This window comes from Chanos chanos, chromosome 11, assembly GCF_902362185.1.
Source record: "Chanos chanos chromosome 11, fChaCha1.1, whole genome shotgun sequence".
Taxonomy (NCBI): domain Eukaryota; kingdom Metazoa; phylum Chordata; class Actinopteri; order Gonorynchiformes; family Chanidae; genus Chanos; species Chanos chanos.
The window spans coordinates 18,613,538-18,633,841 of NC_044505.1; the positions used below are offsets into that span (position 1 = coordinate 18,613,538).

At 54.4% G+C, this 20,304-nt stretch overlaps 37 non-coding genes across 37 annotated transcripts; all 37 read right to left on the reverse strand.

Moving 5' to 3' along the window:
* Positions 1 to 259: 259 nt before the first annotated feature.
* LOC115824330 (U2 spliceosomal RNA) lies at positions 260 to 450 on the reverse strand. The gene has a single exon (XR_004025717.1). It is a non-coding gene; the product is annotated as a U2 spliceosomal RNA (small nuclear RNA).
* Positions 451 to 820: 370 nt separating this feature from the next.
* On the reverse strand, positions 821 to 935 carry LOC115824283 (U5 spliceosomal RNA). The gene has a single exon (XR_004025674.1). It is a non-coding gene; the product is annotated as a U5 spliceosomal RNA (small nuclear RNA).
* A 296-nt stretch (positions 936 to 1,231) lies between these two features.
* LOC115824331 (U2 spliceosomal RNA) lies at positions 1,232 to 1,422 on the reverse strand. The gene has a single exon (XR_004025718.1). It is a non-coding gene; the product is annotated as a U2 spliceosomal RNA (small nuclear RNA).
* A 370-nt stretch (positions 1,423 to 1,792) lies between these two features.
* LOC115824284 (U5 spliceosomal RNA) lies at positions 1,793 to 1,907 on the reverse strand. The gene has a single exon (XR_004025675.1). It is a non-coding gene; the product is annotated as a U5 spliceosomal RNA (small nuclear RNA).
* A 296-nt stretch (positions 1,908 to 2,203) lies between these two features.
* LOC115824332 (U2 spliceosomal RNA) lies at positions 2,204 to 2,394 on the reverse strand. The gene has a single exon (XR_004025719.1). It is a non-coding gene; the product is annotated as a U2 spliceosomal RNA (small nuclear RNA).
* Positions 2,395 to 2,765: 371 nt separating this feature from the next.
* On the reverse strand, positions 2,766 to 2,880 carry LOC115824286 (U5 spliceosomal RNA). Its single transcript, XR_004025677.1, has one exon. It is a non-coding gene; the product is annotated as a U5 spliceosomal RNA (small nuclear RNA).
* Positions 2,881 to 3,176: 296 nt separating this feature from the next.
* Positions 3,177 to 3,367, reverse strand: LOC115824333 (U2 spliceosomal RNA). The gene has a single exon (XR_004025720.1). It is a non-coding gene; the product is annotated as a U2 spliceosomal RNA (small nuclear RNA).
* Positions 3,368 to 3,737: 370 nt separating this feature from the next.
* Positions 3,738 to 3,852, reverse strand: LOC115824287 (U5 spliceosomal RNA). The gene has a single exon (XR_004025678.1). It is a non-coding gene; the product is annotated as a U5 spliceosomal RNA (small nuclear RNA).
* Positions 3,853 to 4,148: 296 nt separating this feature from the next.
* Positions 4,149 to 4,339, reverse strand: LOC115824334 (U2 spliceosomal RNA). The gene has a single exon (XR_004025721.1). It is a non-coding gene; the product is annotated as a U2 spliceosomal RNA (small nuclear RNA).
* Positions 4,340 to 4,710: 371 nt separating this feature from the next.
* Positions 4,711 to 4,825, reverse strand: LOC115824288 (U5 spliceosomal RNA). Its single transcript, XR_004025679.1, has one exon. It is a non-coding gene; the product is annotated as a U5 spliceosomal RNA (small nuclear RNA).
* Positions 4,826 to 5,121: 296 nt separating this feature from the next.
* Positions 5,122 to 5,312, reverse strand: LOC115824335 (U2 spliceosomal RNA). Its single transcript, XR_004025722.1, has one exon. It is a non-coding gene; the product is annotated as a U2 spliceosomal RNA (small nuclear RNA).
* A 370-nt stretch (positions 5,313 to 5,682) lies between these two features.
* LOC115824289 (U5 spliceosomal RNA) lies at positions 5,683 to 5,797 on the reverse strand. The gene has a single exon (XR_004025680.1). It is a non-coding gene; the product is annotated as a U5 spliceosomal RNA (small nuclear RNA).
* A 296-nt stretch (positions 5,798 to 6,093) lies between these two features.
* LOC115824336 (U2 spliceosomal RNA) lies at positions 6,094 to 6,284 on the reverse strand. Its single transcript, XR_004025723.1, has one exon. It is a non-coding gene; the product is annotated as a U2 spliceosomal RNA (small nuclear RNA).
* A 370-nt stretch (positions 6,285 to 6,654) lies between these two features.
* Positions 6,655 to 6,769, reverse strand: LOC115824290 (U5 spliceosomal RNA). The gene has a single exon (XR_004025681.1). It is a non-coding gene; the product is annotated as a U5 spliceosomal RNA (small nuclear RNA).
* A 296-nt stretch (positions 6,770 to 7,065) lies between these two features.
* Positions 7,066 to 7,256, reverse strand: LOC115824337 (U2 spliceosomal RNA). Its single transcript, XR_004025724.1, has one exon. It is a non-coding gene; the product is annotated as a U2 spliceosomal RNA (small nuclear RNA).
* Positions 7,257 to 7,627: 371 nt separating this feature from the next.
* LOC115824292 (U5 spliceosomal RNA) lies at positions 7,628 to 7,742 on the reverse strand. Its single transcript, XR_004025682.1, has one exon. It is a non-coding gene; the product is annotated as a U5 spliceosomal RNA (small nuclear RNA).
* Positions 7,743 to 8,038: 296 nt separating this feature from the next.
* On the reverse strand, positions 8,039 to 8,229 carry LOC115824339 (U2 spliceosomal RNA). The gene has a single exon (XR_004025726.1). It is a non-coding gene; the product is annotated as a U2 spliceosomal RNA (small nuclear RNA).
* A 370-nt stretch (positions 8,230 to 8,599) lies between these two features.
* LOC115824293 (U5 spliceosomal RNA) lies at positions 8,600 to 8,714 on the reverse strand. The gene has a single exon (XR_004025683.1). It is a non-coding gene; the product is annotated as a U5 spliceosomal RNA (small nuclear RNA).
* Positions 8,715 to 9,010: 296 nt separating this feature from the next.
* On the reverse strand, positions 9,011 to 9,201 carry LOC115824341 (U2 spliceosomal RNA). Its single transcript, XR_004025727.1, has one exon. It is a non-coding gene; the product is annotated as a U2 spliceosomal RNA (small nuclear RNA).
* Positions 9,202 to 9,583: 382 nt separating this feature from the next.
* LOC115824294 (U5 spliceosomal RNA) lies at positions 9,584 to 9,698 on the reverse strand. The gene has a single exon (XR_004025684.1). It is a non-coding gene; the product is annotated as a U5 spliceosomal RNA (small nuclear RNA).
* A 296-nt stretch (positions 9,699 to 9,994) lies between these two features.
* LOC115824342 (U2 spliceosomal RNA) lies at positions 9,995 to 10,185 on the reverse strand. The gene has a single exon (XR_004025728.1). It is a non-coding gene; the product is annotated as a U2 spliceosomal RNA (small nuclear RNA).
* Positions 10,186 to 10,555: 370 nt separating this feature from the next.
* Positions 10,556 to 10,670, reverse strand: LOC115824295 (U5 spliceosomal RNA). Its single transcript, XR_004025685.1, has one exon. It is a non-coding gene; the product is annotated as a U5 spliceosomal RNA (small nuclear RNA).
* Positions 10,671 to 10,966: 296 nt separating this feature from the next.
* Positions 10,967 to 11,157, reverse strand: LOC115824343 (U2 spliceosomal RNA). Its single transcript, XR_004025729.1, has one exon. It is a non-coding gene; the product is annotated as a U2 spliceosomal RNA (small nuclear RNA).
* A 370-nt stretch (positions 11,158 to 11,527) lies between these two features.
* LOC115824296 (U5 spliceosomal RNA) lies at positions 11,528 to 11,642 on the reverse strand. Its single transcript, XR_004025686.1, has one exon. It is a non-coding gene; the product is annotated as a U5 spliceosomal RNA (small nuclear RNA).
* A 296-nt stretch (positions 11,643 to 11,938) lies between these two features.
* LOC115824344 (U2 spliceosomal RNA) lies at positions 11,939 to 12,129 on the reverse strand. Its single transcript, XR_004025730.1, has one exon. It is a non-coding gene; the product is annotated as a U2 spliceosomal RNA (small nuclear RNA).
* Positions 12,130 to 12,499: 370 nt separating this feature from the next.
* On the reverse strand, positions 12,500 to 12,614 carry LOC115824298 (U5 spliceosomal RNA). The gene has a single exon (XR_004025688.1). It is a non-coding gene; the product is annotated as a U5 spliceosomal RNA (small nuclear RNA).
* Positions 12,615 to 12,910: 296 nt separating this feature from the next.
* Positions 12,911 to 13,101, reverse strand: LOC115824345 (U2 spliceosomal RNA). Its single transcript, XR_004025731.1, has one exon. It is a non-coding gene; the product is annotated as a U2 spliceosomal RNA (small nuclear RNA).
* A 370-nt stretch (positions 13,102 to 13,471) lies between these two features.
* LOC115824299 (U5 spliceosomal RNA) lies at positions 13,472 to 13,586 on the reverse strand. Its single transcript, XR_004025689.1, has one exon. It is a non-coding gene; the product is annotated as a U5 spliceosomal RNA (small nuclear RNA).
* Positions 13,587 to 13,882: 296 nt separating this feature from the next.
* Positions 13,883 to 14,073, reverse strand: LOC115824346 (U2 spliceosomal RNA). The gene has a single exon (XR_004025732.1). It is a non-coding gene; the product is annotated as a U2 spliceosomal RNA (small nuclear RNA).
* Positions 14,074 to 14,443: 370 nt separating this feature from the next.
* Positions 14,444 to 14,558, reverse strand: LOC115824300 (U5 spliceosomal RNA). The gene has a single exon (XR_004025690.1). It is a non-coding gene; the product is annotated as a U5 spliceosomal RNA (small nuclear RNA).
* Positions 14,559 to 14,854: 296 nt separating this feature from the next.
* LOC115824347 (U2 spliceosomal RNA) lies at positions 14,855 to 15,045 on the reverse strand. The gene has a single exon (XR_004025733.1). It is a non-coding gene; the product is annotated as a U2 spliceosomal RNA (small nuclear RNA).
* A 370-nt stretch (positions 15,046 to 15,415) lies between these two features.
* Positions 15,416 to 15,530, reverse strand: LOC115824301 (U5 spliceosomal RNA). Its single transcript, XR_004025691.1, has one exon. It is a non-coding gene; the product is annotated as a U5 spliceosomal RNA (small nuclear RNA).
* A 296-nt stretch (positions 15,531 to 15,826) lies between these two features.
* Positions 15,827 to 16,017, reverse strand: LOC115824348 (U2 spliceosomal RNA). The gene has a single exon (XR_004025734.1). It is a non-coding gene; the product is annotated as a U2 spliceosomal RNA (small nuclear RNA).
* A 370-nt stretch (positions 16,018 to 16,387) lies between these two features.
* Positions 16,388 to 16,502, reverse strand: LOC115824302 (U5 spliceosomal RNA). Its single transcript, XR_004025692.1, has one exon. It is a non-coding gene; the product is annotated as a U5 spliceosomal RNA (small nuclear RNA).
* A 296-nt stretch (positions 16,503 to 16,798) lies between these two features.
* On the reverse strand, positions 16,799 to 16,989 carry LOC115824349 (U2 spliceosomal RNA). The gene has a single exon (XR_004025735.1). It is a non-coding gene; the product is annotated as a U2 spliceosomal RNA (small nuclear RNA).
* A 370-nt stretch (positions 16,990 to 17,359) lies between these two features.
* Positions 17,360 to 17,474, reverse strand: LOC115824303 (U5 spliceosomal RNA). The gene has a single exon (XR_004025693.1). It is a non-coding gene; the product is annotated as a U5 spliceosomal RNA (small nuclear RNA).
* Positions 17,475 to 17,770: 296 nt separating this feature from the next.
* On the reverse strand, positions 17,771 to 17,961 carry LOC115824351 (U2 spliceosomal RNA). Its single transcript, XR_004025737.1, has one exon. It is a non-coding gene; the product is annotated as a U2 spliceosomal RNA (small nuclear RNA).
* Between the last annotated feature and the right edge of the window lie 2,343 nt (positions 17,962 to 20,304).

Genomic DNA, 20,304 nt, shown 5'->3' on the forward strand with positions numbered 1-20,304 from the left:
GGCGCGGCTTGAAACTTGACGGTAGCCAGGGAGACGCACCTCATCGCGTTCTAGCCTTCATCCTCTGTTTGCGGGCTAAGACTTGAACCATCAGACTCCCTTTGTGTTGGGCTGGGGGGTGTTGCCAATCCAGCAAGGCCCTGGCACAAGCGTTGACAAGTTTGCTCACAGCCGCAGGAACGATGGGCTGCTTTCTAAGACTGGGCTGAAGAGGAGAGCAAACGCTCAGCACTTCTGCTCTAATTTTGGACCAACCAGAGGAAAGCGCACCGCTCTCGGAAGCACTGCAATACCGAGCCGATGCGTGGAGCGGCCGGAGCAAGCCCCTGTGCCGACTCCCTGTTCTAAAAATGCGCTTAATATGGCGTTCTCGGATAGAGAACGTATCAGATATTAAACTGATAAGAACAGATACTACACTTGATCTTAGCCAAAAGGCCGAGAAGCGATAACCCCCAAGCTGCCCGGGCGGGAGGACTGCCCCCGCTGACAGGGGCCGTTATGCCGCGGTAGCAGGTGGGAGGGCCTTTTCGGTGCCCACAGAAGCTTGTTCCCAGCATGCCCCCTGGGGCACACGCAAGCCGGCGCTTGACCCGGCACGCCGCCTCACGGAAGCAGCCTATTCTTAGAAGCCTTGGCCAAAATCAACGCTGCCAAAGGCTTTGGACAAACCAGTCCAAGGAGCCCCACACATGGCTTCCCTCAGGCACACACAACAAGGCCTGTCCTAAAGCATGCCAGAGCCAAGGGAAGAGAAGGGCAAGGCTGCTCCTTCTGCTTCCGCTTCCGCTTCCGCTTCTGTTCTTTGACAGCTCAAAGCAGCTCTGCCTTGGCAGAGCCTCCAAAAATACAGAGAACTCTTCAAACTTCCTCTCCACGGAAATCTTTAGTAAAAGGCGAAAGATTTGTACGCGAATGAAGAGAAAGCCGAGCTACCAGCAGCCAGGCGGCGGCCCAGGGACCCCCTGGCTTGGCGCGGCTTGAAACTTGACGGTAGCCAGGGAGACGCACCTCATCGCGTTCTAGCCTTCATCCTCTGTTTGCGGGCTAAGACTTGAACCATCAGACTCCCTTTGTGTTGGGCTGGGGGGTGTTGCCAATCCAGCAAGGCCCTGGCACAAGCGTTGACAAGTTTCCTCACAGCCGCAGGAGCGATGGGCTGCTTTCTAAGACTGGGCTGAAGAGGAGAGCAAACGCTCAGCACTTCTGCTCTAATTTTGGACCAACCAGAGGAAAGCGCACCGCTCTCGGAAGCACTGCAATACCGAGCCGATGCGTGGAGCGGCCGGAGCAAGCCCCTGTGCCGACTCCCTGTTCTAAAAATGCGCTTAATATGGCGTTCTCGGATAGAGAACGTATCAGATATTAAACTGATAAGAACAGATACTACACTTGATCTTAGCCAAAAGGCCGAGAAGCGATAACCCCCAAGCTGCCCGGGCGGGAGGACTGCCCCCGCTGACAGGGGCCGTTATGCCGCGGTAGCAGGTGGGAGGGCCTTTTCGGTCCCCACAGAAGCTTTTTCCCAGCATGCCCCCTGGGGCACACGCAAGCCGGCGCTTGACCCGGCACGCCGCCTCACGGAAGCAGCCTATTCTTAGAAGCCTTGGCCAAAATCAACGCTGCCAAAGGCTTTGGACAAACCAGTCCAAGGAGCCCCACACATGGCTTCCCTCAGGCACACACAACAAGGCCTGTCCTAAAGCATGCCAGAGCCAAGGGAAGAGAAGGGCAAGGCTGCTCCTTCTGCTTCCGCTTCCGCTTCCGCTTCTGTTCTTTGACAGCTCAAAGCAGCTCTGCCTTGGCAGAGCCTCCAAAAATACAGAGAACTCTTCAAACTTCCTCTCCACGGAAATCTTTAGTAAAAGGCGAAAGATTTGTACGCGAATGAAGAGAAAGCCGAGCTACCAGCAGCCAGGCGGCGGCCCAGGGACCCCCTGGCTTGGCGCGGCTTGAAACTTGACGGTAGCCAGGGAGACGCACCTCATCGCGTTCTAGCCTTCATCCTCTGTTTGCGGGCTAAGACTTGAACCATCAGACTCCCTTTGTGTTGGGCTGGGGGGTGTTGCCAATCCAGCAAGGCCCTGGCACAAGCGTTGACAAGTTTCCTCACAGCCGCAGGAGCGATGGGCTGCTTTCTAAGACTGGGCTGAAGAGGAGAGCAAACGCTCAGCACTTCTGCTCTAATTTTGGACCAACCAGAGGAAAGCGCACCGCTCTCGGAAGCACTGCAATACCGAGCCGATGCGTGGAGCGGCCGGAGCAAGCCCCTGTGCCGACTCCCTGTTCTAAAAATGCGCTTAATATGGCGTTCTCGGATAGAGAACGTATCAGATATTAAACTGATAAGAACAGATACTACACTTGATCTTAGCCAAAAGGCCGAGAAGCGATAACCCCCAAGCTGCCCGGGCGGGAGGACTGCCCCCGCTGACAGGGGCCGTTATGCCGCGGTAGCAGGTGGGAGGGCCTTTTCGGTGCCCCACAGAAGCTTGTTCCCAGCATGCCCCCTGGGGCACACGCAAGCCGGCGCTTGACCCGGCACGCCGCCTCACGGAAGCAGCCTATTCTTAGAAGCCTTGGCCAAAATCAACGCTGCCAAAGGCTTTGGACAAACCAGTCCAAGGAGCCCCACACATGGCTTCCCTCAGGCACACACAACAAGGCCTGTCCTAAAGCATGCCAGAGCCAAGGGAAGAGAAGGGCAAGGCTGCTCCTTCTGCTTCCGCTTCCGCTTCCGCTTCTGTTCTTTGACAGCTCAAAGCAGCTCTGCCTTGGCAGAGCCTCCAAAAATACAGAGAACTCTTCAAACTTCCTCTCCACGGAAATCTTTAGTAAAAGGCGAAAGATTTGTACGCGAATGAAGAGAAAGCCGAGCTACCAGCAGCCAGGCGGCGGCCCAGGGACCCCCTGGCTTGGCGCGGCTTGAAACTTGACGGTAGCCAGGGAGACGCACCTCATCGCGTTCTAGCCTTCATCCTCTGTTTGCGGGCTAAGACTTGAACCATCAGACTCCCTTTGTGTTGGGCTGGGGGGTGTTGCCAATCCAGCAAGGCCCTGGCACAAGCGTTGACAAGTTTCCTCACAGCCGCAGGAGCGATGGGCTGCTTTCTAAGACTGGGCTGAAGAGGAGAGCAAACGCTCAGCACTTCTGCTCTAATTTTGGACCAACCAGAGGAAAGCGCACCGCTCTCGGAAGCACTGCAATACCGAGCCGATGCGTGGAGCGGCCGGAGCAAGCCCCTGTGCCGACTCCCTGTTCTAAAAATGCGCTTAATATGGCGTTCTCGGATAGAGAACGTATCAGATATTAAACTGATAAGAACAGATACTACACTTGATCTTAGCCAAAAGGCCGAGAAGCGATAACCCCCAAGCTGCCCGGGCGGGAGGACTGCCCCCGCTGACAGGGGCCGTTATGCCGCGGTAGCAGGTGGGAGGGCCTTTTCGGTCCCCACAGAAGCTTGTTCCCAGCATGCCCCCTGGGGCACACGCAAGCCGGCGCTTGACCCGGCACGCCGCCTCACGGAAGCAGCCTATTCTTAGAAGCCTTGGCCAAAATCAACGCTGCCAAAGGCTTTGGACAAACCAGTCCAAGGAGCCCCACACATGGCTTCCCTCAGGCACACACAACAAGGCCTGTCCTAAAGCATGCCAGAGCCAAGGGAAGAGAAGGGCAAGGCTGCTCCTTCTGCTTCCGCTTCCGCTTCCGCTTCTGTTCTTTGACAGCTCAAAGCAGCTCTGCCTTGGCAGAGCCTCCAAAAATACAGAGAACTCTTCAAACTTCCTCTCCACGGAAATCTTTAGTAAAAGGCGAAAGATTTGTACGCGAATGAAGAGAAAGCCGAGCTACCAGCAGCCAGGCGGCGGCCCAGGGACCCCCTGGCTTGGCGCGGCTTGAAACTTGACGGTAGCCAGGGAGACGCACCTCATCGCGTTCTAGCCTTCATCCTCTGTTTGCGGGCTAAGACTTGAACCATCAGACTCCCTTTGTGTTGGGCTGGGGGGTGTTGCCAATCCAGCAAGGCCCTGGCACAAGCGTTGACAAGTCTCCTCACAGCCGCAGGAGCGATGGGCTGCTTTCTAAGACTGGGCTGAAGAGGAGAGCAAACGCTCAGCACTTCTGCTCTAATTTTGGACCAACCAGAGGAAAGCGCACCGCTCTCGGAAGCACTGCAATACCGAGCCGATGCGTGGAGCGGCCGGAGCAAGCCCCTGTGCCGACTCCCTGTTCTAAAAATGCGCTTAATATGGCGTTCTCGGATAGAGAACGTATCAGATATTAAACTGATAAGAACAGATACTACACTTGATCTTAGCCAAAAGGCCGAGAAGCGATAACCCCCAAGCTGCCCGGGCGGGAGGACTGCCCCCGCTGACAGGGGCCGTTATGCCGCGGTAGCAGGTGGGAGGGCCTTTTCGGTGCCCCACAGAAGCTTGTTCCCAGCATGCCCCCTGGGGCACACGCAAGCCGGCGCTTGACCCGGCACGCCGCCTCACGGAAGCAGCCTATTCTTAGAAGCCTTGGCCAAAATCAACGCTGCCAAAGGCTTTGGACAAACCAGTCCAAGGAGCCCCACACATGGCTTCCCTCAGGCACACACAACAAGGCCTGTCCTAAAGCATGCCAGAGCCAAGGGAAGAGAAGGGCAAGGCTGCTCCTTCTGCTTCCGCTTCCGCTTCCGCTTCTGTTCTTTGACAGCTCAAAGCAGCTCTGCCTTGGCAGAGCCTCCAAAAATACAGAGAACTCTTCAAACTTCCTCTCCACGGAAATCTTTAGTAAAAGGCGAAAGATTTGTACGCGAATGAAGAGAAAGCCGAGCTACCAGCAGCCAGGCGGCGGCCCAGGGACCCCCTGGCTTGGCGCGGCTTGAAACTTGACGGTAGCCAGGGAGACGCACCTCATCGCGTTCTAGCCTTCATCCTCTGTTTGCGGGCTAAGACTTGAACCATCAGACTCCCTTTGTGTTGGGCTGGGGGGTGTTGCCAATCCAGCAAGGCCCTGGCACAAGCGTTGACAAGTCTCCTCACAGCCGCAGGAGCGATGGGCTGCTTTCTAAGACTGGGCTGAAGAGGAGAGCAAACGCTCAGCACTTCTGCTCTAATTTTGGACCAACCAGAGGAAAGCGCACCGCTCTCGGAAGCACTGCAATACCGAGCCGATGCGTGGAGCGGCCGGAGCAAGCCCCTGTGCCGACTCCCTGTTCTAAAAATGCGCTTAATATGGCGTTCTCGGATAGAGAACGTATCAGATATTAAACTGATAAGAACAGATACTACACTTGATCTTAGCCAAAAGGCCGAGAAGCGATAACCCCCAAGCTGCCCGGGCGGGAGGACTGGCCCCGCTGACAGGGGCCGTTATGCCGCGGTAGCAGGTGGGAGGGCCTTTTCGGTGCCCACAGAAGCTTTTTCCCAGCATGCCCCCTGGGGCACACGCAAGCCGGCGCTTGACCCGGCACGCCGCCTCACGGAAGCAGCCTATTCTTAGAAGCCTTGGCCAAAATCAACGCTGCCAAAGGCTTTGGACAAACCAGTCCAAGGAGCCCCACACATGGCTTCCCTCAGGCACACACAACAAGGCCTGTCCTAAAGCATGCCAGAGCCAAGGGAAGAGAAGGGCAAGGCTGCTCCTTCTGCTTCCGCTTCCGCTTCCGCTTCTGTTCTTTGACAGCTCAAAGCAGCTCTGCCTTGGCAGAGCCTCCAAAAATACAGAGAACTCTTCAAACTTCCTCTCCACGGAAATCTTTAGTAAAAGGCGAAAGATTTGTACGCGAATGAAGAGAAAGCCGAGCTACCAGCAGCCAGGCGGCGGCCCAGGGACCCCCTGGCTTGGCGCGGCTTGAAACTTGACGGTAGCCAGGGAGACGCACCTCATCGCGTTCTAGCCTTCATCCTCTGTTTGCGGGCTAAGACTTGAACCATCAGACTCCCTTTGTGTTGGGCTGGGGGGTGTTGCCAATCCAGCAAGGCCCTGGCACAAGCGTTGACAAGTCTCCTCACAGCCGCAGGAGCGATGGGCTGCTTTCTAAGACTGGGCTGAAGAGGAGAGCAAACGCTCAGCACTTCTGCTCTAATTTTGGACCAACCAGAGGAAAGCGCACCGCTCTCGGAAGCACTGCAATACCGAGCCGATGCGTGGAGCGGCCGGAGCAAGCCCCTGTGCCGACTCCCTGTTCTAAAAATGCGCTTAATATGGCGTTCTCGGATAGAGAACGTATCAGATATTAAACTGATAAGAACAGATACTACACTTGATCTTAGCCAAAAGGCCGAGAAGCGATAACCCCCAAGCTGCCCGGGCGGGAGGACTGGCCCCGCTGACAGGGGCCGTTATGCCGCGGTAGCAGGTGGGAGGGCCTTTTCGGTGCCCACAGAAGCTTTTTCCCAGCATGCCCCCTGGGGCACACGCAAGCCGGCGCTTGACCCGGCACGCCGCCTCACGGAAGCAGCCTATTCTTAGAAGCCTTGGCCAAAATCAACGCTGCCAAAGGCTTTGGACAAACCAGTCCAAGGAGCCCCACACATGGCTTCCCTCAGGCACACACAACAAGGCCTGTCCTAAAGCATGCCAGAGCCAAGGGAAGAGAAGGGCAAGGCTGCTCCTTCTGCTTCCGCTTCCGCTTCCGCTTCTGTTCTTTGACAGCTCAAAGCAGCTCTGCCTTGGCAGAGCCTCCAAAAATACAGAGAACTCTTCAAACTTCCTCTCCACGGAAATCTTTAGTAAAAGGCGAAAGATTTGTACGCGAATGAAGAGAAAGCCGAGCTACCAGCAGCCAGGCGGCGGCCCAGGGACCCCCTGGCTTGGCGCGGCTTGAAACTTGACGGTAGCCAGGGAGACGCACCTCATCGCGTTCTAGCCTTCATCCTCTGTTTGCGGGCTAAGACTTGAACCATCAGACTCCCTTTGTGTTGGGCTGGGGGGTGTTGCCAATCCAGCAAGGCCCTGGCACAAGCGTTGACAAGTCTCCTCACAGCCGCAGGAGCGATGGGCTGCTTTCTAAGACTGGGCTGAAGAGGAGAGCAAACGCTCAGCACTTCTGCTCTAATTTTGGACCAACCAGAGGAAAGCGCACCGCTCTCGGAAGCACTGCAATACCGAGCCGATGCGTGGAGCGGCCGGAGCAAGCCCCTGTGCCGACTCCCTGTTCTAAAAATGCGCTTAATATGGCGTTCTCGGATAGAGAACGTATCAGATATTAAACTGATAAGAACAGATACTACACTTGATCTTAGCCAAAAGGCCGAGAAGCGATAACCCCCAAGCTGCCCGGGCGGGAGGACTGCCCCCGCTGACAGGGGCCGTTATGCCGCGGTAGCAGGTGGGAGGGCCTTTTCGGTGCCCCACAGAAGCTTGTTCCCAGCATGCCCCCTGGGGCACACGCAAGCCGGCGCTTGACCCGGCACGCCGCCTCACGGAAGCAGCCTATTCTTAGAAGCCTTGGCCAAAATCAACGCTGCCAAAGGCTTTGGACAAACCAGTCCAAGGAGCCCCACACATGGCTTCCCTCAGGCACACACAACAAGGCCTGTCCTAAAGCATGCCAGAGCCAAGGGAAGAGAAGGGCAAGGCTGCTCCTTCTGCTTCCGCTTCCGCTTCCGCTTCTGTTCTTTGACAGCTCAAAGCAGCTCTGCCTTGGCAGAGCCTCCAAAAATACAGAGAACTCTTCAAACTTCCTCTCCACGGAAATCTTTAGTAAAAGGCGAAAGATTTGTACGCGAATGAAGAGAAAGCCGAGCTACCAGCAGCCAGGCGGCGGCCCAGGGACCCCCTGGCTTGGCGCGGCTTGAAACTTGACGGTAGCCAGGGAGACGCACCTCATCGCGTTCTAGCCTTCATCCTCTGTTTGCGGGCTAAGACTTGAACCATCAGACTCCCTTTGTGTTGGGCTGGGGGGTGTTGCCAATCCAGCAAGGCCCTGGCACAAGCGTTGACAAGTTTCCTCACAGCCGCAGGAGCGATGGGCTGCTTTCTAAGACTGGGCTGAAGAGGAGAGCAAACGCTCAGCACTTCTGCTCTAATTTTGGACCAACCAGAGGAAAGCGCACCGCTCTCGGAAGCACTGCAATACCGAGCCGATGCGTGGAGCGGCCGGAGCAAGCCCCTGTGCCGACTCCCTGTTCTAAAAATGCGCTTAATATGGCGTTCTCGGATAGAGAACGTATCAGATATTAAACTGATAAGAACAGATACTACACTTGATCTTAGCCAAAAGGCCGAGAAGCGATAACCCCCAAGCTGCCCGGGCGGGAGGACTGGCCCCGCTGACAGGGGCCGTTATGCCGCGGTAGCAGGTGGGAGGGCCTTTTCGGTGCCCACAGAAGCTTTTTCCCAGCATGCCCCCTGGGGCACACGCAAGCCGGCGCTTGACCCGGCACGCCGCCTCACGGAAGCAGCCTATTCTTAGAAGCCTTGGCCAAAATCAACGCTGCCAAAGGCTTTGGACAAACCAGTCCAAGGAGCCCCACACATGGCTTCCCTCAGGCACACACAACAAGGCCTGTCCTAAAGCATGCCAGAGCCAAGGGAAGAGAAGGGCAAGGCTGCTCCTTCTGCTTCCGCTTCCGCTTCCGCTTCTGTTCTTTGACAGCTCAAAGCAGCTCTGCCTTGGCAGAGCCTCCAAAAATACAGAGAACTCTTCAAACTTCCTCTCCACGGAAATCTTTAGTAAAAGGCGAAAGATTTGTACGCGAATGAAGAGAAAGCCGAGCTACCAGCAGCCAGGCGGCGGCCCAGGGACCCCCTGGCTTGGCGCGGCTTGAAACTTGACGGTAGCCAGGGAGACGCACCTCATCGCGTTCTAGCCTTCATCCTCTGTTTGCGGGCTAAGACTTGAACCATCAGACTCCCTTTGTGTTGGGCTGGGGGGTGTTGCCAATCCAGCAAGGCCCTGGCACAAGCGTTGACAAGTCTCCTCACAGCCGCAGGAGCGATGGGCTGCTTTCTAAGACTGGGCTGAAGAGGAGAGCAAACGCTCAGCACTTCTGCTCTAATTTTGGACCAACCAGAGGAAAGCGCACCGCTCTCGGAAGCACTGCAATACCGAGCCGATGCGTGGAGCGGCCGGAGCAAGCCCCTGTGCCGACTCCCTGTTCTAAAAATGCGCTTAATATGGCGTTCTCGGATAGAGAACGTATCAGATATTAAACTGATAAGAACAGATACTACACTTGATCTTAGCCAAAAGGCCGAGAAGCGATAACCCCCAAGCTGCCCGGGCGGGAGGACTGCCCCCGCTGACAGGGGCCGTTATGCCGCGGTAGCAGGTGGGAGGGCCTTTTCGGTCCCCACAGAAGCTTGTTCCCAGCATGCCCCCTGGGGCACACGCAAGCCGGCGCTTGACCCGGCACGCCGCCTCACGGAAGCAGCCTATTCTTAGAAGCCTTGGCCAAAATCAACGCTGCCAAAGGCTTTGGACAAACCAGTCCAAGGAGCCCCACACATGGCTTCCCTCAGGCACACACAACAAGGCCTGTCCTAAAGCATGCCAGAGCCAAGGGAAGAGAAGGGCAAGGCTGCTCCTTCTGCTTCCGCTTCCGCTTCCGCTTCCGCTTCCGCTTCTGTTCTTTGACAGCTCAAAGCAGCTCTGCCTTGGCAGAGCCTCCAAAAATACAGAGAACTCTTCAAACTTCCTCTCCACGGAAATCTTTAGTAAAAGGCGAAAGATTTGTACGCGAATGAAGAGAAAGCCGAGCTACCAGCAGCCAGGCGGCGGCCCAGGGACCCCCTGGCTTGGCGCGGCTTGAAACTTGACGGTAGCCAGGGAGACGCACCTCATCGCGTTCTAGCCTTCATCCTCTGTTTGCGGGCTAAGACTTGAACCATCAGACTCCCTTTGTGTTGGGCTGGGGGGTGTTGCCAATCCAGCAAGGCCCTGGCACAAGCGTTGACAAGTCTCCTCACAGCCGCAGGAGCGATGGGCTGCTTTCTAAGACTGGGCTGAAGAGGAGAGCAAACGCTCAGCACTTCTGCTCTAATTTTGGACCAACCAGAGGAAAGCGCACCGCTCTCGGAAGCACTGCAATACCGAGCCGATGCGTGGAGCGGCCGGAGCAAGCCCCTGTGCCGACTCCCTGTTCTAAAAATGCGCTTAATATGGCGTTCTCGGATAGAGAACGTATCAGATATTAAACTGATAAGAACAGATACTACACTTGATCTTAGCCAAAAGGCCGAGAAGCGATAACCCCCAAGCTGCCCGGGCGGGAGGACTGGCCCCGCTGACAGGGGCCGTTATGCCGCGGTAGCAGGTGGGAGGGCCTTTTCGGTCCCCACAGAAGCTTGTTCCCAGCATGCCCCCTGGGGCACACGCAAGCCGGCGCTTGACCCGGCACGCCGCCTCACGGAAGCAGCCTATTCTTAGAAGCCTTGGCCAAAATCAACGCTGCCAAAGGCTTTGGACAAACCAGTCCAAGGAGCCCCACACATGGCTTCCCTCAGGCACACACAACAAGGCCTGTCCTAAAGCATGCCAGAGCCAAGGGAAGAGAAGGGCAAGGCTGCTCCTTCTGCTTCCGCTTCCGCTTCCGCTTCTGTTCTTTGACAGCTCAAAGCAGCTCTGCCTTGGCAGAGCCTCCAAAAATACAGAGAACTCTTCAAACTTCCTCTCCACGGAAATCTTTAGTAAAAGGCGAAAGATTTGTACGCGAATGAAGAGAAAGCCGAGCTACCAGCAGCCAGGCGGCGGCCCAGGGACCCCCTGGCTTGGCGCGGCTTGAAACTTGACGGTAGCCAGGGAGACGCACCTCATCGCGTTCTAGCCTTCATCCTCTGTTTGCGGGCTAAGACTTGAACCATCAGACTCCCTTTGTGTTGGGCTGGGGGGTGTTGCCAATCCAGCAAGGCCCTGGCACAAGCGTTGACAAGTCTCCTCACAGCCGCAGGAGCGATGGGCTGCTTTCTAAGACTGGGCTGAAGAGGAGAGCAAACGCTCAGCACTTCTGCTCTAATTTTGGACCAACCAGAGGAAAGCGCACCGCTCTCGGAAGCACTGCAATACCGAGCCGATGCGTGGAGCGGCCGGAGCAAGCCCCTGTGCCGACTCCCTGTTCTAAAAATGCGCTTAATATGGCGTTCTCGGATAGAGAACGTATCAGATATTAAACTGATAAGAACAGATACTACACTTGATCTTAGCCAAAAGGCCGAGAAGCGATAACCCCCAAGCTGCCCGGGCGGGAGGACTGCCCCCGCTGACAGGGGCCGTTATGCCGCGGTAGCAGGTGGGAGGGCCTTTTCGGTCCCCACAGAAGCTTGTTCCCAGCATGCCCCCTGGGGCACACGCAAGCCGGCGCTTGACCCGGCACGCCGCCTCACGGAAGCAGCCTATTCTTAGAAGCCTTGGCCAAAATCAACGCTGCCAAAGGCTTTGGACAAACCAGTCCAAGGAGCCCCACACATGGCTTCCCTCAGGCACACACAACAAGGCCTGTCCTAAAGCATGCCAGAGCCAAGGGAAGAGAAGGGCAAGGCTGCTCCTTCTGCTTCCGCTTCCGCTTCCGCTTCTGTTCTTTGACAGCTCAAAGCAGCTCTGCCTTGGCAGAGCCTCCAAAAATACAGAGAACTCTTCAAACTTCCTCTCCACGGAAATCTTTAGTAAAAGGCGAAAGATTTGTACGCGAATGAAGAGAAAGCCGAGCTACCAGCAGCCAGGCGGCGGCCCAGGGACCCCCTGGCTTGGCGCGGCTTGAAACTTGACGGTAGCCAGGGAGACGCACCTCATCGCGTTCTAGCCTTCATCCTCTGTTTGCGGGCTAAGACTTGAACCATCAGACTCCCTTTGTGTTGGGCTGGGGGGTGTTGCCAATCCAGCAAGGCCCTGGCACAAGCGTTGACAAGTCTCCTCACAGCCGCAGGAGCGATGGGCTGCTTTCTAAGACTGGGCTGAAGAGGAGAGCAAACGCTCAGCACTTCTGCTCTAATTTTGGACCAACCAGAGGAAAGCGCACCGCTCTCGGAAGCACTGCAATACCGAGCCGATGCGTGGAGCGGCCGGAGCAAGCCCCTGTGCCGACTCCCTGTTCTAAAAATGCGCTTAATATGGCGTTCTCGGATAGAGAACGTATCAGATATTAAACTGATAAGAACAGATACTACACTTGATCTTAGCCAAAAGGCCGAGAAGCGATAACCCCCAAGCTGCCCGGGCGGGAGGACTGCCCCCGCTGACAGGGGCCGTTATGCCGCGGTAGCAGGTGGGAGGGCCTTTTCGGTCCCCACAGAAGCTTGTTCCCAGCATGCCCCCTGGGGCACACGCAAGCCGGCGCTTGACCCGGCACGCCGCCTCACGGAAGCAGCCTATTCTTAGAAGCCTTGGCCAAAATCAACGCTGCCAAAGGCTTTGGACAAACCAGTCCAAGGAGCCCCACACATGGCTTCCCTCAGGCACACACAACAAGGCCTGTCCTAAAGCATGCCAGAGCCAAGGGAAGAGAAGGGCAAGGCTGCTCCTTCTGCTTCCGCTTCCGCTTCCGCTTCTGTTCTTTGACAGCTCAAAGCAGCTCTGCCTTGGCAGAGCCTCCAAAAATACAGAGAACTCTTCAAACTTCCTCTCCACGGAAATCTTTAGTAAAAGGCGAAAGATTTGTACGCGAATGAAGAGAAAGCCGAGCTACCAGCAGCCAGGCGGCGGCCCAGGGACCCCCTGGCTTGGCGCGGCTTGAAACTTGACGGTAGCCAGGGAGACGCACCTCATCGCGTTCTAGCCTTCATCCTCTGTTTGCGGGCTAAGACTTGAACCATCAGACTCCCTTTGTGTTGGGCTGGGGGGTGTTGCCAATCCAGCAAGGCCCTGGCACAAGCGTTGACAAGTCTCCTCACAGCCGCAGGAGCGATGGGCTGCTTTCTAAGACTGGGCTGAAGAGGAGAGCAAACGCTCAGCACTTCTGCTCTAATTTTGGACCAACCAGAGGAAAGCGCACCGCTCTCGGAAGCACTGCAATACCGAGCCGATGCGTGGAGCGGCCGGAGCAAGCCCCTGTGCCGACTCCCTGTTCTAAAAATGCGCTTAATATGGCGTTCTCGGATAGAGAACGTATCAGATATTAAACTGATAAGAACAGATACTACACTTGATCTTAGCCAAAAGGCCGAGAAGCGATAACCCCCAAGCTGCCCGGGCGGGAGGACTGCCCCCGCTGACAGGGGCCGTTATGCCGCGGTAGCAGGTGGGAGGGCCTTTTCGGTCCCCACAGAAGCTTGTTCCCAGCATGCCCCCTGGGGCACACGCAAGCCGGCGCTTGACCCGGCACGCCGCCTCACGGAAGCAGCCTATTCTTAGAAGCCTTGGCCAAAATCAACGCTGCCAAAGGCTTTGGACAAACCAGTCCAAGGAGCCCCACACATGGCTTCCCTCAGGCACACACAACAAGGCCTGTCCTAAAGCATGCCAGAGCCAAGGGAAGAGAAGGGCAAGGCTGCTCCTTCTGCTTCCGCTTCCGCTTCCGCTTCTGTTCTTTGACAGCTCAAAGCAGCTCTGCCTTGGCAGAGCCTCCAAAAATACAGAGAACTCTTCAAACTTCCTCTCCACGGAAATCTTTAGTAAAAGGCGAAAGATTTGTACGCGAATGAAGAGAAAGCCGAGCTACCAGCAGCCAGGCGGCGGCCCAGGGACCCCCTGGCTTGGCGCGGCTTGAAACTTGACGGTAGCCAGGGAGACGCACCTCATCGCGTTCTAGCCTTCATCCTCTGTTTGCGGGCTAAGACTTGAACCATCAGACTCCCTTTGTGTTGGGCTGGGGGGTGTTGCCAATCCAGCAAGGCCCTGGCACAAGCGTTGACAAGTCTCCTCACAGCCGCAGGAGCGATGGGCTGCTTTCTAAGACTGGGCTGAAGAGGAGAGCAAACGCTCAGCACTTCTGCTCTAATTTTGGACCAACCAGAGGAAAGCGCACCGCTCTCGGAAGCACTGCAATACCGAGCCGATGCGTGGAGCGGCCGGAGCAAGCCCCTGTGCCGACTCCCTGTTCTAAAAATGCGCTTAATATGGCGTTCTCGGATAGAGAACGTATCAGATATTAAACTGATAAGAACAGATACTACACTTGATCTTAGCCAAAAGGCCGAGAAGCGATAACCCCCAAGCTGCCCGGGCGGGAGGACTGCCCCCGCTGACAGGGGCCGTTATGCCGCGGTAGCAGGTGGGAGGGCCTTTTCGGTCCCCACAGAAGCTTGTTCCCAGCATGCCCCCTGGGGCACACGCAAGCCGGCGCTTGACCCGGCACGCCGCCTCACGGAAGCAGCCTATTCTTAGAAGCCTTGGCCAAAATCAACGCTGCCAAAGGCTTTGGACAAACCAGTCCAAGGAGCCCCACACATGGCTTCCCTCAGGCACACACAACAAGGCCTGTCCTAAAGCATGCCAGAGCCAAGGGAAGAGAAGGGCAAGGCTGCTCCTTCTGCTTCCGCTTCCGCTTCCGCTTCTGTTCTTTGACAGCTCAAAGCAGCTCTGCCTTGGCAGAGCCTCCAAAAATACAGAGAACTCTTCAAACTTCCTCTCCACGGAAATCTTTAGTAAAAGGCGAAAGATTTGTACGCGAATGAAGAGAAAGCCGAGCTACCAGCAGCCAGGCGGCGGCCCAGGGACCCCCTGGCTTGGCGCGGCTTGAAACTTGACGGTAGCCAGGGAGACGCACCTCATCGCGTTCTAGCCTTCATCCTCTGTTTGCGGGCTAAGACTTGAACCATCAGACTCCCTTTGTGTTGGGCTGGGGGGTGTTGCCAATCCAGCAAGGCCCTGGCACAAGCGTTGACAAGTCTCCTCACAGCCGCAGGAGCGATGGGCTGCTTTCTAAGACTGGGCTGAAGAGGAGAGCAAACGCTCAGCACTTCTGCTCTAATTTTGGACCAACCAGAGGAAAGCGCACCGCTCTCGGAAGCACTGCAATACCGAGCCGATGCGTGGAGCGGCCGGAGCAAGCCCCTGTGCCGACTCCCTGTTCTAAAAATGCGCTTAATATGGCGTTCTCGGATAGAGAACGTATCAGATATTAAACTGATAAGAACAGATACTACACTTGATCTTAGCCAAAAGGCCGAGAAGCGATAACCCCCAAGCTGCCCGGGCGGGAGGACTGCCCCCGCTGACAGGGGCCGTTATGCCGCGGTAGCAGGTGGGAGGGCCTTTTCGGTCCCCACAGAAGCTTGTTCCCAGCATGCCCCCTGGGGCACACGCAAGCCGGCGCTTGACCCGGCACGCCGCCTCACGGAAGCAGCCTATTCTTAGAAGCCTTGGCCAAAATCAACGCTGCCAAAGGCTTTGGACAAACCAGTCCAAGGAGCCCCACACATGGCTTCCCTCAGGCACACACAACAAGGCCTGTCCTAAAGCATGCCAGAGCCAAGGGAAGAGAAGGGCAAGGCTGCTCCTTCTGCTTCCGCTTCCGCTTCCGCTTCTGTTCTTTGACAGCTCAAAGCAGCTCTGCCTTGGCAGAGCCTCCAAAAATACAGAGAACTCTTCAAACTTCCTCTCCACGGAAATCTTTAGTAAAAGGCGAAAGATTTGTACGCGAATGAAGAGAAAGCCGAGCTACCAGCAGCCAGGCGGCGGCCCAGGGACCCCCTGGCTTGGCGCGGCTTGAAACTTGACGGTAGCCAGGGAGACGCACCTCATCGCGTTCTAGCCTTCATCCTCTGTTTGCGGGCTAAGACTTGAACCATCAGACTCCCTTTGTGTTGGGCTGGGGGGTGTTGCCAATCCAGCAAGGCCCTGGCACAAGCGTTGACAAGTCTCCTCACAGCCGCAGGAGCGATGGGCTGCTTTCTAAGACTGGGCTGAAGAGGAGAGCAAACGCTCAGCACTTCTGCTCTAATTTTGGACCAACCAGAGGAAAGCGCACCGCTCTCGGAAGCACTGCAATACCGAGCCGATGCGTGGAGCGGCCGGAGCAAGCCCCTGTGCCGACTCCCTGTTCTAAAAATGCGCTTAATATGGCGTTCTCGGATAGAGAACGTATCAGATATTAAACTGATAAGAACAGATACTACACTTGATCTTAGCCAAAAGGCCGAGAAGCGATAACCCCCAAGCTGCCCGGGCGGGAGGACTGCCCCCGCTGACAGGGGCCGTTATGCCGCGGTAGCAGGTGGGAGGGCCTTTTCGGTCCCCACAGAAGCTTGTTCCCAGCATGCCCCCTGGGGCACACGCAAGCCGGCGCTTGACCCGGCACGCCGCCTCACGGAAGCAGCCTATTCTTAGAAGCCTTGGCCAAAATCAACGCTGCCAAAGGCTTTGGACAAACCAGTCCAAGGAGCCCCACACATGGCTTCCCTCAGGCACACACAACAAGGCCTGTCCTAAAGCATGCCAGAGCCAAGGGAAGAGAAGGGCAAGGCTGCTCCTTCTGCTTCCGCTTCCGCTTCCGCTTCTGTTCTTTGACAGCTCAAAGCAGCTCTGCCTTGGCAGAGCCTCCAAAAATACAGAGAACTCTTCAAACTTCCTCTCCACGGAAATCTTTAGTAAAAGGCGAAAGATTTGTACGCGAATGAAGAGAAAGCCGAGCTACCAGCAGCCAGGCGGCGGCCCAGGGACCCCCTGGCTTGGCGCGGCTTGAAACTTGACGGTAGCCAGGGAGACGCACCTCATCGCGTTCTAGCCTTCATCCTCTGTTTGCGGGCTAAGACTTGAACCATCAGACTCCCTTTGTGTTGGGCTGGGGGGTGTTGCCAATCCAGCAAGGCCCTGGCACAAGCGTTGACAAGTCTCCTCACAGCCGCAGGAGCGATGGGCTGCTTTCTAAGACTGGGCTGAAGAGGAGAGCAAACGCTCAGCACTTCTGCTCTAATTTTGGACCAACCAGAGGAAAGCGCACCGCTCTCGGAAGCACTGCAATACCGAGCCGATGCGTGGAGCGGCCGGAGCAAGCCCCTGTGCCGACTCCCTGTTCTAAAAATGCGCTTAATATGGCGTTCTCGGATAGAGAACGTATCAGATATTAAACTGATAAGAACAGATACTACACTTGATCTTAGCCAAAAGGCCGAGAAGCGATAACCCCCAAGCTGCCCGGGCGGGAGGACTGCCCCCGCTGACAGGGGCCGTTATGCCGCGGTAGCAGGTGGGAGGGCCTTTTCGGTCCCCACAGAAGCTTGTTCCCAGCATGCCCCCTGGGGCACACGCAAGCCGGCGCTTGACCCGGCACGCCGCCTCACGGAAGCAGCCTATTCTTAGAAGCCTTGGCCAAAATCAACGCTGCCAAAGGCTTTGGACAAACCAGTCCAAGGAGCCCCACACATGGCTTCCCTCAGGCACACACAACAAGGCCTGTCCTAAAGCATGCCAGAGCCAAGGGAAGAGAAGGGCAAGGCTGCTCCTTCTGCTTCCGCTTCCGCTTCCGCTTCTGTTCTTTGACAGCTCAAAGCAGCTCTGCCTTGGCAGAGCCTCCAAAAATACAGAGAACTCTTCAAACTTCCTCTCCACGGAAATCTTTAGTAAAAGGCGAAAGATTTGTACGCGAATGAAGAGAAAGCCGAGCTACCAGCAGCCAGGCGGCGGCCCAGGGACCCCCTGGCTTGGCGCGGCTTGAAACTTGACGGTAGCCAGGGAGACGCACCTCATCGCGTTCTAGCCTTCATCCTCTGTTTGCGGGCTAAGACTTGAACCATCAGACTCCCTTTGTGTTGGGCTGGGGGGTGTTGCCAATCCAGCAAGGCCCTGGCACAAGCGTTGACAAGTTTCCTCACAGCCGCAGGAGCGATGGGCTGCTTTCTAAGACTGGGCTGAAGAGGAGAGCAAACGCTCAGCACTTCTGCTCTAATTTTGGACCAACCAGAGGAAAGCGCACCGCTCTCGGAAGCACTGCAATACCGAGCCGATGCGTGGAGCGGCCGGAGCAAGCCCCTGTGCCGACTCCCTGTTCTAAAAATGCGCTTAATATGGCGTTCTCGGATAGAGAACGTATCAGATATTAAACTGATAAGAACAGATACTACACTTGATCTTAGCCAAAAGGCCGAGAAGCGATAACCCCCAAGCTGCCCGGGCGGGAGGACTGCCCCCGCTGACAGGGGCCGTTATGCCGCGGTAGCAGGTGGGAGGGCCTTTTCGGTCCCCACAGAAGCTTTTTCCCAGCATGCCCCCTGGGGCACACGCAAGCCGGCGCTTGACCCGGCACGCCGCCTCACGGAAGCAGCCTATTCTTAGAAGCCTTACTGATGAAATGATAATAGACTTCAGGAAGCAACCCTCCATCATGATTTTGCAAATCACACCCATCCAGAACATTTTAGAACCTTCATTTTGCATATTTATCCATTCTGTGGCTTATGTCTATACCTGTGCTTTTGTTACCCTGTGTTGATCAGTTTCAAGAAATGCCAAGACAAATTTCCATGTCTGACAAGTACTGGCAAATAATTCTGATTCTGATTCTAAATAAGTTCAATTTACTGGCACAGGTACTGTACATTTTAGTCGGTCCCTTTGCACTGGGGCTGCGTTCAGAAAGTGCTCTCCAGATAAACCACATGAACTGAAAAGACTGAATATTTTTAATAAACATACTGAATGTTATGTTAAAATCCAGGCTGTAATTTGCTCCGTGTTTTCCTGAGTTACAAAGCACAACTCCAGTGCTTTTTGAAGATTTTGTTTTTGAGAGATTCAAGAGTGAAATCCAAACATCAAGTGAATGTTTAGAATAGCCTAAAACTAATTCTACTGCACTCTAAAGGTGTGTACATGTAATTAGTAATTACTCACTCAAAAGGGTGTATGAAGTATAGTTACATTTCTAGGGAGGTGCGCATCAGGCTACGGTGTAGGGTATGCGGCTATGCAGAAGTATAAGTTGGGCTTAATGCCTCATACTCATGTAGTTGGTCATTCATACATATTTTAGGCATCGAGGACATTGTTATTGTCTACCGTTAGTTGTTTGTCTTCTTCTGAGTAGCTTAGATGCTGTTGTATGTGTGTGCATAGCGGATGTGCCTTAATTCCACCCGAACCACAATTTATTCAACATTGGATTCATTCTGTAGCGTTTGAATTTGATCGTTGTAATAAACATGTATGTTCGTATTCCTACTCTTTTAGCATGTGATACATTATTCCCAAGTCACTGAATGCGGTGATCCACGAACTTAGTTAGCTAGAGGTATTGAATTCGAGGAGCATTATTGTACTTGCTACTTTAATGCTGTTATTTATTATATGTACGGCTAATGAAGAGTTATTCTGAATAATTTCTAGGCTCAGTGTTCAGAGCGCTGCGCTAAGAATAGAGTTTTTCAGAATATCTGTAATTTCACTGGGTTCAGGTTCTGAAATAAGGTTATGGTTACAGTTAAGTGATATTAGCATTAAGTCTAATATTCACAGTGAACCATTAACCAGAATTTCTCTTTACCATTGGCACAATATGGACCAATAAGTCCAAGGCCTTTAGTTCAAGAAAGAATTACCTCAAAAATGTACCTTTGTAAATAAAAATAATATGAGGCTATACGATGGTCAGGTTGTTCAACAATATAAAAACTACTGTTGGTCTCATCATCTCTGAAATAGTGGTTATATCTCATTTCTACTAACAGGTGATAGTGTTTAGTTGTAAAATAAGTAGGCGTATGTCAGATAATTTTACAGCTATATATTGATAACACTTTAATAGTACTTTGTTAGCAACTCTAGCTGAAATTATGTACTGTATTTTAGCTGTAATTTAGTCAGCTTGTGTTCGTTGATTGCTTTCTTCACTAAATAGTTGGTGTCACTTTAAGAGTTCGACAGACTCTTTTTTACAGTCGCAGTAAATGACAGTAGCAACCGCTTTCCAGTTAGGTTAGGAAGCTCCCATACAAATGCACTGGCAGGAGAACACGTGGGTTCAGATCGCAGTGTTGCCGGATTAGGCGGGTTTTGAATTTGATTGTGCAGGTCAAATTTGGTTTGGGCAGGGGTGGTTTGGAATCAGGAACCCTCCCAATCTGGCAACACATGCTTTGCTAAAAAAAAAAAAAAAAAAAAAAAAAGCACGAGAAGAATGTGGCTGTCTAGTAACGTCATGATGTCTAGTAACGCCATGATGACTGATTGGATGGGGACTGTGATTGGATGTGATTGGACTGTGTGACGGAGCCGTCTTAGGCAAGGAGGCAGCAGGAGTCAAGATTGTGATTTTGTGACGAACACCCAGTGAATTTATTTTTGTGCCAATAATAAATGTGAAAAAAAATGAAAGAAAAAAAAACAAACCAAAACGTATTTACACTATTTACACTATTCACAGTAGAAAACAAACAAGACATAAATTCTTCAATAATTTTTCTCTATCACACTCCAATAACCACAACAACCAACCAACCAA